This window comes from Trachemys scripta, chromosome 2 (genome assembly GCF_013100865.1).
Source record: "Trachemys scripta elegans isolate TJP31775 chromosome 2, CAS_Tse_1.0, whole genome shotgun sequence".
In the NCBI taxonomy this organism is placed as follows: Eukaryota; Metazoa; Chordata; order Testudines; family Emydidae; genus Trachemys; species Trachemys scripta.
In genome coordinates this window covers 54120583-54130169 of record NC_048299.1, presented here as the reverse complement: position 1 = coordinate 54130169, position 9587 = coordinate 54120583, and the positions used below count along the sequence as shown (strand labels likewise).

At 43.8% G+C, this 9587-nt stretch overlaps 1 long non-coding RNA gene across 1 annotated transcript in view; it reads left to right on the top strand.

Annotated features, from left to right (window-relative positions):
* The first annotated feature begins 108 nt into the window (after nucleotides 1-108).
* LOC117872275 overlaps nucleotides 109-9587 on the top strand; it is a 33204-nt gene continuing 23725 nt past the window's right edge. Inside the window, exon 1 of the long non-coding RNA XR_004644443.1 lies at nucleotides 109-223. This is a non-coding gene — a long non-coding RNA (uncharacterized LOC117872275). The remainder of the gene's footprint in view (nucleotides 224-9587) is intronic.

The following is a 9587-nucleotide window of genomic DNA, read 5'->3' as shown; positions in this document are numbered from 1 at the left end:
GCCGCGCTCGCTGATTGGCTGCACTTCGACCACAAAGGTAAAAATATGCAAATGAGTGGAGCGCTGAAGGGTGGCGGCGGCTGGAATCCGGGAGGGGGAGGGGATCGTCCCGGTAGCCGCGGGGAGCCCAGGTGAGGGCGATGGGAGCCGGAGCTGCAGCCTGGGGAGCAAAAGGTGACACGCAGCGAGCCAGATGTACACTATTGAGGCTGCATCTGCCCTGGTAGGTTCCCACTGGCTTGGGGCGCCCCGGATCTTGCATTTGTGCGCCCCGGCTTTAGTAGCAGGGTGCATCTATCTGAATTTCATCCTCCCCCCGCGTATCCGCTATGCTTAGGTCTGAAAACACAGGTGCAAGGAGATTGCAGGCCAGATTCAACCCTTGGGCAGCAAGCTTGACAAGCTTGATGCCCACAGATCTAAACTATCAATATACAACTCTGGGTGCTAAATAAGTAGTTAAGCATAGACAGTGTGAAATAATGTAGTGCAAGCCCCCAAGCGGTGCACGTTAATAAATGAAAAGGGGGAAGGTACTTAGGGAAACCTGGTCTGGGTTTGCAGAAGTAAAAACTGAAAGGATGACTAAAGAATTTTAATTGTGTCTTATATAAGAATGTTTTCTGTATGGAATATAGCCTTGTAATTTCCATGTTAGATTTCTGGCTGTAGTATACTCTGCTTGGGTCCATTGTATTTGCCTTTTAAAAAATGAATACAAATTATTTAGAACATCCTAGTTTATAGAACTTTATAGCTTCAAAATGCTGTACAAAATCATTTTAAGGTCCCAGATCGTGCCCTCTGATGTGTTGGGCCAATTCCTTTATCTCTGGGTCCAGTTGACTTTAATAAGGTACTGTAATACATTGCATTATAGGATAGGGGCCTAACATTCTCAGAACACCTTATAAAGTAAACTGTAACAATGCTAAGATATGCTCTTTCAATGTAAGTAGCGTGATTTGATTATAGCTGCATGGGACATTTATATACATAAGCACAACAACTATATGTCTCATGGCACCTTTAAGATTGGCAACAAAAACATGCTTATAAATGGTGGGGAATGACTGTCTTTGTTATGTTCTTTGCTTATTCATAAATTAAAAAGTAGGACTTCTATGACATTTCATGGATCCCTGAGAAGGTGAAGTCTTCCCAGGCATTTTGTGATTGACGATAATAATGAGAGAGAGCGAGAGATCATGCCATAACTGATGATACAATCCCATGTGAGTACAGGAAAGGTTTTGATTTAAAATTGTTGTAGCAATATTAACTGTGCAGTTCCATCATTTCTATTTTTTAACTACTTTAAAACAGTGGTGGGCAACGTGCAGCATCAGGATAATCCGCTGGCAGGCCGTGAAACAGTGATTACATTGACCATCCTCAGGCACGGCAGATGCCTGTCACTGCCTTAAAATATTGTAGGTTTCCTATGGCTGTTTGAGAACACTAAAGTGTGCAAAATGTATTTCAGTAGCTGAAGGGGAAAATTGATTTACTAGAGACAGATTAATTATTTTTCAAATTCATCCAGGTCTAGGCTTAACTTCAGTTTAACCAAGTTTTTTTTGCCTGAGAGTTCAATAGAATGGGACACCTGCTGCTGCATAGGGCAAATTTATTAATACTTTCCAAGGCCCCAATCCTACAAACACTTCATGCACATACTTTACTACATTTGAAATTAGGGTGACTACTAATAGCAGTAAAGTTAAGCATGTGCATAAATGTTGCAGGATTGGGGCTTTCTAGTCTTCCTTCTGGACCTTACAAAGAGATACGAAGGGAGTCACACGTTCCTTAGCTGTGACTACATACATGATTGTAGTGATCTAATGAAAAGTGTATAGCACTATAACTTTACTCTGTCATCTCTGCATGCTGGAGAAAAACGTGTGAGGGCCAGGTCCCGGTAAACGTAGAAAATTGCATTTTCCTCCTGATGAATTTCGTAGCAGTTCTTAAGGCATTTTAAGAAGGCACTCCAAATACATTTTGTTTTATGTAATTTGGCTGGGTCCTGTCGGGTTGAGGAAAGCTACAGCAAGCTAATAATCCCAGCCAGCAGTGAGACAAAAAGGCTGAACAGCAGCAGGCTTTGTCTTTCTGGTCTGTCACTGTGATCTAGTCTCTTTGCATTTTTTTTCCACGCTCTTTCATGTTTTGCCAGGCTTCTGCAATTAAATACAGCACACGTTTTGCTCCGACAATCCTAATGATTCCCCATTTTCCTACTGATGGATATTTAACTTTCAGTTGCCAACCAGGCATCAAGTTAAAATCTAGCGATCCTTATGACCACAAATTTAGCAGCTATTGAGTATTTAGATTTAAAGCTTTTTGTTGGTTTGTTTTTAAATTTGACAGGAGTGAAGCTATGCCCATTGTAAGATGACAAAATGATCCAGTGAAATGTTTTTTTCTAGTAAACTAATGTGGTTGCATGGGTGAATCTGGCCCTTGGGAAACATATGTTTGCTATATCAAGATGCTGTCTTTACGGGACCACCTTTCTGACAATACCCACAGTTTGGGACAAATTCAGATCTAGTGTAAGCCAGTTTAAATCCACTGACTTCAACAAAGTTGTACCATCTTGCACCAGCTCTGAATTTGGTCATTAAGTTCATTGAGGAGTTTCCTTTTTTATTATTATGCCCCTGACAGATCAATCACACAACAATTTCTTAGCTACACTATACATGTATATAGCCTGCTTTTCCAATGTAAAACAATTTATCCACATTGGGTATATTCCAGTACCCAATAGAAAGATATGTAACAGTTCTTTATTTGTCAGAAAGTTACCCTGTGTTTTGAGCAGGATTCCAAAATTGCTTTATGCTGTTTCTGTATGAAATAGTAACATGATTTTATAACCTTTATGGGAGAGAAATAGAAGTCTTAATAACTGATATTCTGGTGTTTTTGTTGGACCAATACAAACACACAGATATAAAGTTACTGTATCCTTGTTCCGTTTGTCATATTCCTGAATTATTCAAAACATTACCCACTGTCCTCCTTCTTGAAAGATCCATTTCTTTTGTTAATAATTAAGAGATGCACCAGCTTTCATTAATTAATGACAGTGTTTCTCATAAAGGATCTGATCCTACACTGAATGTCTCACAGGCCATGAAGCTGTTTCTACAGGATTAGACTCTTAGGTGTATAACAACATATGAAATTATTTTTCAAATATGAATACGTCCAAACATATCTATTGCAACATGGCTTGCATCCCCACCCAACACCACCCAGCAACCAAACTCTTAGGGACAGATCTCAAATGGTATAACCTGTCTTAGCTCTACTGAAGTAAATGGAGTTATGACAATTCATACCAGCAGCGGTCTGTCTCATACGCTCTTCCAACTTGGTTCATAAATCAAACTAACAACCTGCTATTGGGATAATCTGGTAAAATGGTTTAGTGATGCATAGTTTTAAAAAAAATATCTACAGAGACATCAAACTGTGCAAAAACCATGTTGTGATAAAGTTTGGAAATGGTTGCAAAGATTGGATCTGTATTGCTAACCAAAATCGTGCTGAGTAATCTTTTTTGTACATGGATTGAGCTGGTACATTGAGCTGTTCAGTGAGAATAGGGCCTAGGTTGTCTTTATTGTTGTGAATACATCCTTACACACTGTTACAGAAAGCAGTCTTTCCTTGCATTTTGGGGGAAATCTTCCACTTTAAAAAAATTAAAACATTAGGCAACTGATTTTTTTTATTTGGGCTTAGTTTCTTTAAGCATTTGGTCCAGCTGACAATAGCATGTACCTGTCTCTTCTCCCTTTGTCTTTCTGAGGAAAAAATTCTGTATTCATTTACACTGGGCACAGTTCTGTTTTCTTAATTTGGGATCACACAGGTGTAACTGAAGGTGGAATTTGCCTTCTCTTTTTCTTCACTCACTCTGAGTCTTCCTTATTCCCCACTCCCTTATATAGTCTTTGTTTGTTCCCCTTGGCATCTTTCAGTGGTGTCAGTGGCAATAGGAAAAGCTATAAAAAGCGTGAGTCAGTTGTTCTTCCGTGGAAAAATGTATCAGTGTGAGAGTTCAGATTGGTCACTTGTAATTCTGTGGTTGCTGTGAGTATCCTTGAGAAAAATGTACTTACACATAAGGCTTGTCTACACTTATCGTGCTGCAGTGGCACAGCTGCAGTGCTTAGTGAAGACACTACCTATTCCCTCTCATCAACACAGCACTGTCTACACCAGGAGTTCAGTCAGTATAAGTGCATTACTCAGGGGTGTGGATTTTCCAGTGCTGAGCAAAATAGTTATACTGACATACGTTTGTAGTGTAGATCAGGGCATAGTGTGGTGCTATTCAGAGGGGACGGGGTAAATTCAGATTTACCATGGCCCAGTGCCAATACCCTTCTTACAATTTAGGACAGGCTTTGAATTAAGCCATTTTCATAGTTTACCATTCATTTTGATATATTGCATATCTTACTTCATGTAATTTTAATAAGCTTTTAAACCATATTCTGAGGGCCGCAATATGGGAAGGAGGTGCAAACTCAGTTCTTAATGAGGCAAGACTGATAGTTTTCAGTTAACTATGAATCAATATTATTAAGTCAGAGTCATGAGATCACAAAATCTGTAACAGTGTCATAGTACAAGATTCAAGTCTCCATGGCATCAGTGTTTATTTAATAAGTGATCTAACCATAAAATTGAAAAGCTGTTTGTGTGAATTTTTTTGTGCCTACTATTATTTCAGAAAACAGCTAAGAACACTGTGAATGAAAGATTAGACAGAGAAATCCTTTCCCTGCCCGAGTTATACTTTGTGCATTTCACAGCACTTTGTGGATAGTCAATTCCACTCTTTATCCAGTATGGTCAGTTTCCCCTGTTTGGGTGGGTCTCTCACACAGCAGCAAAGGAGGAGGGGGAAAAATTTAAAAAGAGGTGACCAGAAAAAATTAGCAGGTGCTCTCATGGCAAGAGTAACACCTTAAACTAAATTATAAATCTTTTTTTAATTGCTAGATTTCAACTTGACTTTATTCCTTTAAGTGCAAAAACAAAATTTTGGTTATGAGAGGAAAAAATAAACAGCTTAATGATTTTGAGTCTAAAACAAATCAGGCTTGGGCTGCTTGTTGTTGAACTGACAATTTTCTGATAAACGGGCTGCTGGGATAATGAATACTGAGGTTAATATCCTACTTAACTCCATTTAGATTTTCAGCAAGATTAACAGAAGCCTCATGCAAACTTTCTTCTTTAGCTGTTGTGGTTTAATTTTTGTGGAAGTGACTCTGATATTTTGGCTTGATTCCAGGCCTTAGCAGCATGGATTCTCTGCTCTTATAAGTAAAACTACAAATGGGAATGGTAAAATTAGTGATTTTACATTTCCATTTCAGACCTGTGGCTATGATGATGTCACAGCTGGAGAATTTCTCATGTCCTTCAGCATTTGCAAAAATGCCCCATACGATTGTTTTTACAGATTATATGACCAAAAAACAAATGGAACATTGCAGTTTGTCAGAATTGGATTCAGAGTATGTACTATAAATTGTTGGAATTTTTTAGATGCTTATTTTGGGGTTCCCAGTCAATAGTATTCATGACAGACTACATTATACCACCTTAGGATCTAACCCTTAAAATATGCTCCTGTGCATAGATGTCATTAGTGTTTCTGTAGTTTGCTCCTTCTTGACTATGGGATCATTACAGTCAGCATGAAACAAATCTTTTTTTTAGGTAACTAGATATTTACTTGAACTGGCTTGTAATAGGTTTGGCATCACCATAACCACTTGCATACAGTGAGGCACGTGTTCCCCTCTGCATCTAGAAGCAAAAAAACGGATCTGTGTGGAGGAAAGTAGTACTAGCCCTGTGTCATTCCAACCCTCAGAGCGCCTCTTCACATGCTTTGGAAGAAAGCAGCATAGGGAGAGAGGTAGGCTTGAGAATGTGTGGCATTGTTCCCTGCTCCCTCGGAGGGGGGCGCGGAATGGACTAGATGACCTCTTGAGGTCTTTCCAGTCCTAAATTTCTATGATTCTATAAGTGAATAAGGTGCTCGGGCCCAGATCCACAAAGGGACTTATGCATTCCCCATTGCCCAGTGGTTTGAGCACCTCTCCTTAGAGATGGGGATCTCCTGTTCAAATCCTGTCTCCCATCATGCAGAAGGGGGAATTGAACCGAAGTCTACCCTATTCTGGGTGAGTGTTCTACCCTCTGTGCTGTGAGTAGAGCCCTGTGTTCTTCACAAATGTGAAATAAAATGAAAAACTATTAAAATGAAAAAAACTCACACTACAACCACAGTTCCTGTCCCTTGGGGCAGAATCCATCTCCCTGCTCCGAACATTGTGACCCAGCACACAGGGTCTCAGGGCCTCTCAGGTTTGGCCCAGCCGCCCCTCTGTCATTGTGACGGAGAGGCAGCTGGGCCAAATTTGAGTGAGTGGTGTTGTGACCCCATGCATCAAGTCACAATGTCCAGCTCTGAGGGACAGGAGCCCCTGGGCTTCAGTGTGAATTCGCTCTGCAACGCCTGCACAGGGCTGGACCTCCCCCTTCCCTTGGATAAAATGAAACAGGAAGTTTCTGAAAAATAAAATGAAAAGTTGTACAAAGAATTTTACACAGGGCTCTAGTTATAAAGGGAGGTGGTGGCTCCACCACCAGATTTTGAATGTGCTCCAAATTGGGCTCCGTAGGCAAGATAGGTGTCCCCCACCTATTTTCCTCTGGGGTGTGGATTACGCTGGAGCTCTGGCATGTAACAGGCCAGCGATTCTCAAACTTTATTGCATCGCGACCCCCTTCTGACAACAAAAATTACTACTTGACTCCAAGGGGGGGGGGGGAAACCAAAGCCTGAGCCCTCCTGTCCCACGTGGAGGGGGGAAGCCTGAGCCCCACTGCCCCAGGTGGCGGGGGCAAAGCTGAAGTCCAATGGCTTCAGCCCTGGGCAGGGGGGCTGTAATCTGAGCCCTGCTGCTCAGGGCTGAAGCCCTTGGGCTTGGGCTTTGGCCCCGGGTGATGGGGCTCGGGCTTCATCCCTGGATGTTGAGGCTTAGGGTTTCAACTTTCTACTCGCACAAAACCGAAAACTCTTGCCCCGCCCGCTACCCAGCCCCTCCTCCGAGGCATCGCCCCTGTTCTATCCCTTCTCTGAGGCCCCGCCCTGATCACTCCATTCCCCCCCCAACCCCCGCATTGCTCACTCACTTGCACATTTTCACCGGGCTGACTCGGGGATGGGGTGCGAGAGGGTGTGAGGGCTTTGGCTGGGGGTGTGGGCTCTGGGGTGAGGCCAGAAATGAGTTCAAGGTGTGGGAGGGGGCTCCGGGCTGAGGTGGTGAGTTGGATTGCAGAGGGCTCCGGCTGGCAGTGCAGGCTCTGGGGTGAGGCCATGGATGAGGGATTTGTGGTGGAGGAGGGGGCTCCGGGCTGGGGCTGAAAGGTTTGAAGTGCAGGAGGGGGCTCCAGGCCGGGGCAGGCAGTTGGGGTGCGGGGTGTGTGTGAGGACTTTGGCTGGGGGTGTAGACTCTGGGGTGGGGATGGGGTGAGGGATTTGGGTGCAGGAGGGGGCTGGGGCAGGGGGTTGGGGTGTGCAAGGGGTGAGGGCTCTGGGCTAGGGCCGTGGAAGTGGGGTTTGGAGTGCAGGAGGGGGCTCCAGGCTGGGGCTCAGGGGTTTGGAAGGTTGGAGGGGGGATCAGGGTTGGGAAAGGAGGTTAGGGGGAGGGGTCAGGGGTCAGGGGTGGAGGATTTGGGCAGCGCTTACTTCAAGCAGCTCCCGGAAGCAGCAGCATGTTCCCCCTCCAGCTTCTATGCAGAGGCATGGCCAGGCAGATCTGCGCGCTGCCCCATTCGTGGGCGCTGCCCCCGCAGCTCCCATTGGCCATGTTTCCCAGCCAATGGGAGTTGTGGAACCGGCACTTGGGGCAGATGCAGCGTGAGGAGCCCCCTGGCTGCCCCTGTGCATAGGAGCCAGAGGGGGGATATGCCGCTGCTTCCGGGAGCCATGTGGAGCCACGGCAGGCAGGGAGCCTGCTTTAGCACCGCTGCGCCACCAACCAGACTTTTAACGGCCTGGTCAGCAGTGCTGACTGGAGCTGTCGGGCTCCCTTTTCAAACAGGCATTCCGGTTGAAAACCGGATAACTGGCAACCCTAGTGGGGCTTGGGCTTAAGCTTTGGCCCCGGGCCCCAGCAAGTCTACCACCAGTCCTGACAACCCCATTAAAATGGAGTCATGACTCTCTTTGGGTTCCTGACCCACAGTTTGAGAACCATTGAAATAGGCATCTGGCTGCCTAGAAGGAGGCAGCAGTATGCATGCCCAGAGGCCAAAACTTAGTTGTCTTTTACAGTGAAAATGTAGGCACCGAGTGAATTTAGGCACCTACAAGTTTAGGTGGCAGCTAAGCAGGAGTTTTGTGGATCACAAATGCACCTAAATTTGGGCCTTTGGTGCCTAAATCTGGGGGTTTGGGCACCTACGTACCTTTGTGGAGCTGAGCCTCAGATACTACAGGGATGAGTGCAGTATAAGAACCTGAATAGAACAGAAGCAAATGCTAACTCTGTGCTAGAAAATAAACGTGTGTCAGTTATGAAAGTTAAAATTCTTCCTTGAAGAGAAGGAAGGAAGCATTCGTTGACAAAATGGATTATGCTGTACACTCAACCCACTTGTTTGTGAGAGGATAGGAAAATGCATCTATTACTGCAGACCTTCCCCTACCTCGCAACCTACCCCTAGAACAGAAACTAGTTTACCAAAGGTTAGAAGACCTACTGGTTATGTCATCTGAACAGAGAAAGTGTTCAGGATAATAATTCTGGCAAGCAATTACAACTGATTACTAATGAAATAACAGGTAGTTCCAAATTTATTAGTGGGAATACAGTATTCTGAAAATATACTAGTGCTTTTGAGAAACTTATTCACTGAAATCAAGGCTGCATAATACTCTTCAGTCAAACAAGGAAAATTAAATCACTTTTGAAAATCTATATAGAATGGAGGCTCTTTTCAAGTAAGTGTAGCTTTAGGCAAGAATGAACGAATTGCTCAAACCGAGCCATTGAATTTTGGGGCTGGCTTTTTAATCCTTCCCCATAGAAATCCTCTCCAGCTGTGCATGTACGGGGTAAAAGTAACAGTTTGGTTGGGAGGACAATAGAATGTATAGTTCTATTGATACCCTTCTCTTTTGAATGGTCTGATCCTTAGCATTTGCCAGACAAAAGATAAAGTTTGTCCCCGTTATCCAGAAAGGCTGTTATGTATGTAGACAGGTGGAAGGAAAGTGAGAAAAGAACTGAAACACCACCTGCATATAAAGTATCAGAGGGGTAGCCGTGTTAGTCTGTATCCACAAAAACAACAAGGACTCCGGTGGCACCTTAAAGACGAATCGATTTATTTGGGCATAAGCTTTCGTGGGGTAAAAACCCCACTTCTTCAGATGCATGGAGTCATGTATATTGACTCTATTATTAAGATGTTTTTCATTTCAGAAGGATGCCTTGTAGGAATGGGAGAGAGAGAGAGGCAAATAAATA